A 9,197-nucleotide genomic window follows, 5' to 3' on the forward strand; every position below is an offset into this window, starting at 1 on the left:
CTAGATAATGCTTTGCTGAGAGAGAGTCACAGAAACAAACAGAAATGGGCGTCGGAAATGCCCTAGTGATTTCAAACCTTATGTAAATTTTCAATTAGAGTGGTGTTTTGGTTTTGTTGCAAATATGAGTTGAACGTCAAGGAGTTTGCTTGAGTGAATGGTAAACAGCGTCAAGTTCAAATAATAACATGTAATTAGGTAAGAACTACTTTAGTACAATGTAGGAAAATTGTTAAATTACCACTTGAACAGAACATGTTGGGGACAAAAAGAGATGATTTCCCCAGTGAGTCCTTTAGCGAAAACAAACAAATGACAACCTGAATCATGCAACCACTGGTTCAAGTCTCAGTTGCACCAAACGGTGGGAAACATTATCAAATTAGAGGACACTTATTCATTGCTTGTGCTCTTTAAAATCACTGACCAGTTGTTTATTTAAACAATGGGGATAATGAGAAAAATGAAAACAGAAAAGTCAAATTCAAGAAAAACAAGTATATAGTGAAGTGAAATAGTGATGACCAATACTCAGTATCATAAGTCTCTTGATTTAGCAAAAACTTCTTTCCTCCTATGAAAATGATAACACACTTTCACACACACTGAGTGCATGGTGGTCGTGGAAGAACATTAAGAAAGAAACGGAGAAAGTGATTCCTGGAATACCACGAGTGGTGGCTGGGCTTTGTCTTTGTGTGAAATTGCTAAAGAAACCGATGTTAAGAGAAAGAGTTCTGTCGACAAATGAAAACACAATGTGGGATTAGTAAAGAGCATTACTCAACAGGAAATCAATAAGCGCCCAGTTCTGAATGTGTTTACAGTTTCATATCACCAGGCCCACTGCCAGTGTTGTTACATGCATGCCAACTGCCTTGAAGCACTGTAGACTGGCCCAGTGCTGCTCACACACAGAAACAATCCCACTTCTTGACCTTGCACCAAGACTCATCGTTTTCACATCTTTGCCGAACTTCCTTGTTGAACGCATAAACACTTTCCGTTAAAACAGTTAAAGTACAGCAATGAAGTTCAGTATGTTCAACTTTCCTGATGCACTACATAGATTACCGACAGTATTTCTGGATTTTTACTTATGTATGCATTTACTTGTTTGTTTATTTCGACCTTGGACACAGTTGATTAAGAAAGTTGAACACTTGTTACTATATGACAGCTATTAAGACATTAATAGCTGTTTTTCTTTTCTTTAATACACACATACACATTCACACTGTTCTAGTTTTTACAGTTGTTTCGCTTTTCAGAACTGGCACATTAACCTCTCAACTACTCACATGGAAGGCTGTCTTCCGATTTGACTTTTTGGTAAAATATCATATGCAAATGTGTACACACTATAAATATATAAGTGTTATGCCTCTGACATTTCAATTAAAGACAGCTTCAAAATCAACATCACACATTTTTATGGCTCTGGAATTGAGCTGTATCTCAACATCTGGGGCATGACTTATTTAGTCTTCTTTTCCTTTTTTTGGATGGGTAAAGCATTAAATATTTAATATTTTGTCAACAGTACATAATTATGTATTTCATATTCAGCCTCAAATGCATAAACGAAAGCAAAAAAGACAATAAAAACTAGAAACCTCAATACAGTCTTTGCATCCCTGTATAAAGTGTGCATTAATAAACTCCCTTTCAGCTATCAGACTGACTGAGTTTGTATAGTAAGGAATCATTGGATTTCACAGGATTAATCGATTAAAATGTCTATGTTTGAGATGGTCAATGGTTTAATTAAATTGCCAGAATATTACTCCATGAAAGTGTGCTAACATACTGTAAATTATATGCTGTAATTTCCTTAGCAACGCATCAAAAATGTATGGGGCTGGCTCATGGATTGTAGTGACAACAAAAATCTGTAAAACACAGTAAAGGCTTCAGTAAAAGCTTAAAGTTATTCATTTGATTACATCAACAGTGGCTTGATATTCAAAATCTGTACAAATAAATATAATATTTAATTGATTTTGGCTGTTTTTCTGTCACTCATTCTCTTCAAATGTTAAATAAATAAATGATCTTTTTCACTTGATGTTTTTCAAAGATGTTTACATGAACAGAATAACTTTCATACTGTGTTACTCCACTGTCATTCTTTAAGATTTTGGTTTCTTCTAATAAATATACACTTGAACATTTGAAACTGACTAAGTAAAAGCATAGGATTTTGAACTACATATATCACCATTATATATATAGTGCAAGGAAGATCATAATACATCACACTGGGTGAGCTGTGAACATTTTCTCAGTGAGTTATTATTTATTATTATCAATATTGTTTTTATTATTATTATTATTATTATTATTATTATTATTATTATTATTATTGTTGAATCGAAAAATAATTGGCAATGTGTATCTTTAGGGAGACTAAATATGTTTCACTTCGGGTGCCTGTTGAATTGTTATAACTGAACTTTTCACAGTATTTGGGAGATGATTTTGTGCGCTGTGTGCAGTGGTCCAGGATAGAGTCTGAGGCCACCATTCAACACTGTGAACAACTCTGGCTGTGGTCTCAAATGCATCATGCCAATTCTCTTCCAAACCCTTAAACTAAAAAAACACAGTTTACAGGCTTAGATCATTAATTCAAATCTTCAGTCAGTGGGTTATTAGTACCTAGACTAGAGGATTTAAGTAAGTGAAGACTGAAAGCTGAACACAAACATCTTTGCAAAGATTCCCCTGCTGATCTCCTGTCAAAACAGGCACTGCATGTCCTGCTGTTGATGGCTCAAAAAAATACTATTGAAGGAAGCTACACATGGAATGAACAGGGCAGGTTATCATGCAATTACAACATTTTTCCTTTTTCAACACAGCTCGGGGTATGTTTTTTGTATTAATTTTGCTTTATTTTCTATAATTAGTACAATTCTAAAAATATACTGCAATGATTTGTCAGTGTATCTGAATGTGCAGTTGCCCTTGTGGGACTGGAGGTCTGTTGGCACTGTGTTTTCTGTCGGAGGTTTCCTTAGACCAAAAGTGGTCAATGTTTGCCAAGCTACTGAACCCTAGAGGACATAGCACAGCCTCCACCTGCTTTGGCACAGCGCAGGACACCACGCCCAGGCCTCGCTCCCTCTCTAGCGTGTACTGGCACAGAGACAATGCCCCAATCTCTACGGATCTCCATGAGGGATGAGTGAAGGTTTTTCGGAGACCTAACAAACATTCCGTCTTTTGAGTATTAAAGCCCCTTCTTGAGTACCCTGTGTAGTTTGATATCTGCCTTTGCCCAGCTGTCATATGCTGAATGACCTCTCATGAAACTGAAGGTGTTATTTGTGTGTTCTTTTAGCATATGGAAGGGACTTTTAACACACTCTGCGCGCTCACATGTGAAAATAAAAGATTTACACCCTTACACCTGGTGCTTCCGAGCCCATTAATGCTACAAAGAAAAAAAGAAAAGGGAAAGCAATTCAACTTCTTTCACCTCAACCTCCTATAATTATGTTAGCTGGCATAATAATAATAATAATAATAATAATAATAATAATAATAATAATACATTAGTTGCAGTTTCTTTGTTAAGGTTGACTAAAAGAGGAGCTTGTGTAACTTTTATGAAGTCCTGCATTAAATGCCAAAAGGTAGAAACTGTGATAGACAGGTATAATTACTTTCAGACATCTGGAGCGATTTACTGTATCAACTGCAGTTTAAGTGCAGGAAGGATGTAAAAAGACACTGATGAGCCCCCCCCCCACCACCACCACCACCACCACCAAACCCCCTACCAAGAGAATTTATGCTGACGGATAAGATACAGGAGTTTCAAGTTTAACCTAATGTCCAAATGTTGTTTTTTCCTTGCATACAATTATTCCGTTTATGCCACTGTCTCTCCACTAAGTTTCAAGCTCTCTGTGTCTAATCGAGCATCCCACCAGCTACCGGAAATGAGAGGCATAACTGGAGAACAGCTTTCTGTTTTATTTTCAGTCTTGCCTGCTGTAGTAGAGAAAACATCCAAAATGGTGGACTGCCACTATATCATTAACCTGCATTCAGCGTCTCACTGCCTGAAAGCAGGAAGTGTAATTGATGAAAACAAAAAACAAAATTGAAGAAAACGATATGTTTAAGCTTATTCACAACTGTAAGTGTTGTATCTAAAGAAATCCAATTAAAACCCAGACATTAATCTTTGCAGCTATAGACCTCATCCAGTTGTGTCATAAGTATATTTCTACAATTACACTGACACAATCGAACCAGACCAGGATCATTTTTCCAGCTTTCTGGGGAGCAATTGCCACGGAACGGATACTATAATTGGCTTCAGCCAACTAGAGGTGCTAAGAGATCCAGATATGTTTTACATGACTATTAACAGTCAAGCTATCAATCCAGAAGCAGGAAGTTATTTTCAATAGCACATGTCCTAAATTTCAGCATTCCCCGTTCCCAGTTGCTCTCTTAAAAAAGAAAGGGGGAAAGAAATAAAAAAGAAGAAAATAGAAAAGCAACCGAATATGATTAAGTATCCATATGTCACCAGTTAAAAATCTGAAGCTACTAGCTTATGTGCAGAGCTGAATGGTTTACAGATTTCTTTCCTGCCGCCCCAGCTAAGCATTGGGTTCGCTAGGTGTTTAGTGGCAGCAATAGGCTGCCAAGTATGATGTTACTGGCTTCCCATGTTAATGTTCATTCAGGAAGGGCTTTTATTGCTGTGCAGGGGGAGAGGGCGGCACAGCTGTGAAAACAGTGTTAAAGAGGCTTTAGTGCTCATTTCACGAATACTTAAAGTTTACTTATTGAAAAAAACTGAAATTAATGGACTATGCATGGGTTTGCGTTATTGTTCTTCCATGAGCATTGACTTCAAACTTCACCATATGTGAAAGGGATAGTCTTCGAAGTTCAGCCGTTCCATGAAATCCGATCACAAAGTCCCAAGAACAGAGGCACTTGTTTTTGGGTGCTTTTGGGATTCCATTGGCTCACGAAAATTGCATGTTCTCTTCTGAGTCACAGCCATGTTAAATTAGGCTATAAAGTTTTACTTCGGCACCAACTATTGAGGTGAATGCATGATTCTGCCAGAAGGTCTGTTGGCATATAATCAGCTTCCCGAAAAAGAGAGAGAGAGAGAAGATGGCTATTAAAAAACCACCAGTGGTGCCTGATATAAATTTATTATTTACATGTCAGAGTATCTATTGAGACCAAAGCATAATTTACAAGGAAGCAGAACAAGGTAAAGAGAGAGAACTCAGCTGGATTGCACAAATAACAAGCTAACACATTCTGCAGTGTCTCAAGCCATTAGTCCACACTACAGAATAGGAAAACAACAATAAATAATTTGAAATTGCATATGAGTAGATGAAGTCACACACAAATAATTTGAATGACAAAGTACAAAAACTCAAAGTCCCAATAAAAATTATGTATTTATATGAAGTATCATATTTAACCATATTATTACATAGTGGTCTATATTAGTTTCAGTCTGGGAATGCAAATACATGTTTTCATCTAAGATAACTAGTGCTACAGATATTACTACTAAACAAAAGGGATTTTTTAAGAAAATACAGCTATAAAAGGTATCATATTAAAAGACAAATATTCAACCATTCAATTGGACAGTGCCAAATGTCTTTCACAATATTGAAAGTGTGTTCTCAAACTATGAATTCCATATAAGATTAATTTCCATATTACTAATCCAGAATCTGGGAGACACTTTTTTAGGATTGGCAGTGAAGTTGAGTATCAAGATATAAGCAGGACTAATAGATGGCTAATAGCCAGAACCGCAAAACGAATCAATGCCAAAATGTACCATATGTAACATAAACACTAATGGAAGTCTACATTTAGAACCTAACTCTAGCAAAACACAAATCCTAACCCAAGATTGAATTCTAAAATAAACAAAATGTAGGTTAGGCTAGGATTACACAGAGCATTTCCAACAGTGTTATTGTTGTGTTTCTATTGTTGAAACGTACATGCTTAATTTGATGAGGTGGGCTAGGTGTGGGGTTCTGGCTATAGGGTTAACAGATTGATCATAACCAGAACCCGAATCATAGCTGGCATCAAGAACAAACCACCATTCATGCAGCTTTAGAAATACAACCCTAACTCAAACTGATGTCTGTAATCTGTAATAGGTAATCTAACCCAAACTCTAGAGCAGAACCAACCAAAATGAATGCACAATTAATCTAGGGTTCGAGATAGATTACCCTGATATGTTTCTTCCATTAGTGTTAGGGTTGTGTTTCTGTTGGCTAGAGTGGGAAGGGATGAGTGCATGTTTAGGTGGATTTCATATTTTGGTGTTCTGGCCTGCTGGAATATTGCTGTCAGAAATGTGGGCTCTGTGTAAGCATTATATCAAAGCTGCAGTAACCCCCGAGTAGGAAGACACTGTGCATTCCAGCCTCTTTCTGACTTCTTTGCACTGCACCCAGGTCTCACTCCCTCTTTGACTTCATACAGCAGATTTGCTACTCAAGAACCTAACGATTGCTAGGGTTGTTGGGGCTCACCATCCATAAAGCAACACTATCATTTTACCCCTTCAGTCCATTTTAGAAATACAACACTAAAATTAATTAACCAGCCAAAAGTTAAGAGGTAGAGTTAGATTACAGAGAAAAATAAATAAAAACAGTTTAGATTTGTTTTGGTTCAAATCAACTTGAAGATGCATCCATTTCTTCAGCCCTTTAAGTCATCCCGCACAAATCATTTTTTCCAGTAATCTTATGGATGTGTTTGAGCGACAATGTAACATTTCTTTGGCATTCGCTCAATAATGTCAGTTCCACGTGTTTCACTGTTTACAGCAGTTTATTGTGAATCAGGATATGTTTGCTTTTAGATTATAAAATGTTGGTTTAAACCAATGTGGCAACCATACCAGGTCTTCCACCTTGTAAAGTTATTTGAGTTCATTTGATTTCATTCCCATCATGCTGTGATTACATGGATGTCAAAGGTGTCACATATATAGCCAAATCAACCAAACCACACTTTAATATCCATCAAACAGAATGAATGGCGGATTGGACATAGCTTTATAGTTTGGTGTTGACTATGGTTGGGGTTCTGGTTTACCTCATTTTGGTTGACTAATTTGGGTTAGAGTTGCATTTCTATTGGGCACATTATGACAATATGAGCCAACCAATAAATACAAGTTTAATATATAATATAAATATATTGCTGTAATTATTATATGTAATAATTATATTATTATTATATATATGATATATTAAATGTATATAAATATATGATAGATACAGTAATACATTCACTTATAATAAATAGGTAAGTATTTATTTTCAAATACATTATAAATACATTGCAAAAATGGTTTTCCTATGTCTGCAGAAAATGTATATATGAAATTATATTAACTATCGTATTAAAATAAAATAAATAATTCAAGCATTTAGGCATGCTCGAAGTAGTTCAGTTGTATGTACTTATTTTTATTTATTTTGTTGAAATAAATTGTATTTGTCTTTGGTGAAATATAAATTTTAGTGTTACAAAAATATAATTAGATGAGAAATGTGATAGTTTAATGACTTGTCATTATGCATATTTTTAGTGTAACTAATACATTACTTTTTTCTGCAGGTGTAAAAAGTGTAGGGATCTAGATATTTTACTTGCAGCTTTTTATTGGAATTCATATTTAGCTTAGCAGCCTTGCATAGGTGTTTTTAAAGATGCTGCTGTGTGCAAGTGAAAGAAAATATAAACAATACATAATAATAGCATATGTGCACTCATCGCTCTGTAAGTAAACTGAAATTAGATTACCATCAGAAGTAATTCTTTTATTTTAAAAATATCCATGTGTTAATATACTAAAGATATTTTAGAGTAAAAGGTCGACAGTATTCCCTTGTTTACTTCCGTGTCTTGAAAGGTTAGGTTATATACAGCGTTGGTGTTCTACTTGCCCTTCCTAAGATCAAGACACACACCCCAAGCCTAGGAGGATGAAAACACTAAAAGTTGGACAGAAATGGCAAAAGGAAACTGCACATCAGCCTAATTGTCTTTGTGTTGGCCCTCAGAGGGAAAACTGAAAGTCAGCACCAAGAAAACAGTGTAGGCGAGCATGCTTAGGGATTGTGTGTGTGTGTTCCTACGTAAAAACAAAAAAGGATCTTAATTTTTTTACATGTGTGTAGGGGGTAGGGTGAAGGGAAAAGCAGAACTTACATGATTTTGTTGGCATGTGTGAACAGAGTCATTTTGAAAGTGTTCCCTTATCCAACTACTGGCCATATTATTATTTTATAAATATATAATAATTTTAAAAAATACTCCCAATATCCTGTTTATATTTAAATCAAAGGTGGCCATAACCTTTTAACATGGCACTCCCTTAATCACAAATCCAACCATCACATATTACATAAAACAGTATATATACAAAATGGAAAACCTGCCTCGTTTCATATTCCAAGCTTTCTCTTTCAAAAATAATTGCATTTTTAAACACAATGCACCTGGATTGTATTAGAGGCACTCCTCCTTAACATATACGCTTTATTATTTAAACGAACAATGTTTTCACCTGGCCTGACAAGAACACTTTATCACCGAAGTGCTGTGTCTAGTTGCCGACTTCATGAATATTCATGAGCACACCAAGACTGAGGCCTGGTTTGGTTGTGATAGACGGATGACAGAGATTGGCGGCAACTCACAACAAACCAAACTACACTGCATGGCGAGTGATACTGACATGCTGATGGTAGAAACACAGAGACTGAAGAATAGACACTAGTTTAGTTAGTACATAGTTTCTCTAAACAAATAAACAAGCAATCAAACTTCAAAGAAGGGAAAGAATCAAACAATAACTGAAGAGTGAAAGAATCAGACTCTTTAGAAGGAATGGAGATGGAGACATGTCTGGTTAGATTTAAAAAATATATATTAATACATTTCCAGGATCTGCCTTGCTCTTCCTTTTAACAACACTGAACTACAATTCCCTGTGTGAGTGTTTAACCCTTCCGCTCTGACAGCACTAGAATTCAATCAAATATGATCGATGATGTGTATGGTAATAGTGTTCACCTATTTTAAGCGTTTTTGAACAAACAAAAGTCTTTAATAAATGACTGACGTCTGTTAAGACTTCAACAACCAATCAG

Source organism: Amia ocellicauda, chromosome 12, assembly GCF_036373705.1.
Source record: "Amia ocellicauda isolate fAmiCal2 chromosome 12, fAmiCal2.hap1, whole genome shotgun sequence".
Classification (NCBI taxonomy): domain Eukaryota; kingdom Metazoa; phylum Chordata; class Actinopteri; order Amiiformes; family Amiidae; genus Amia; species Amia ocellicauda.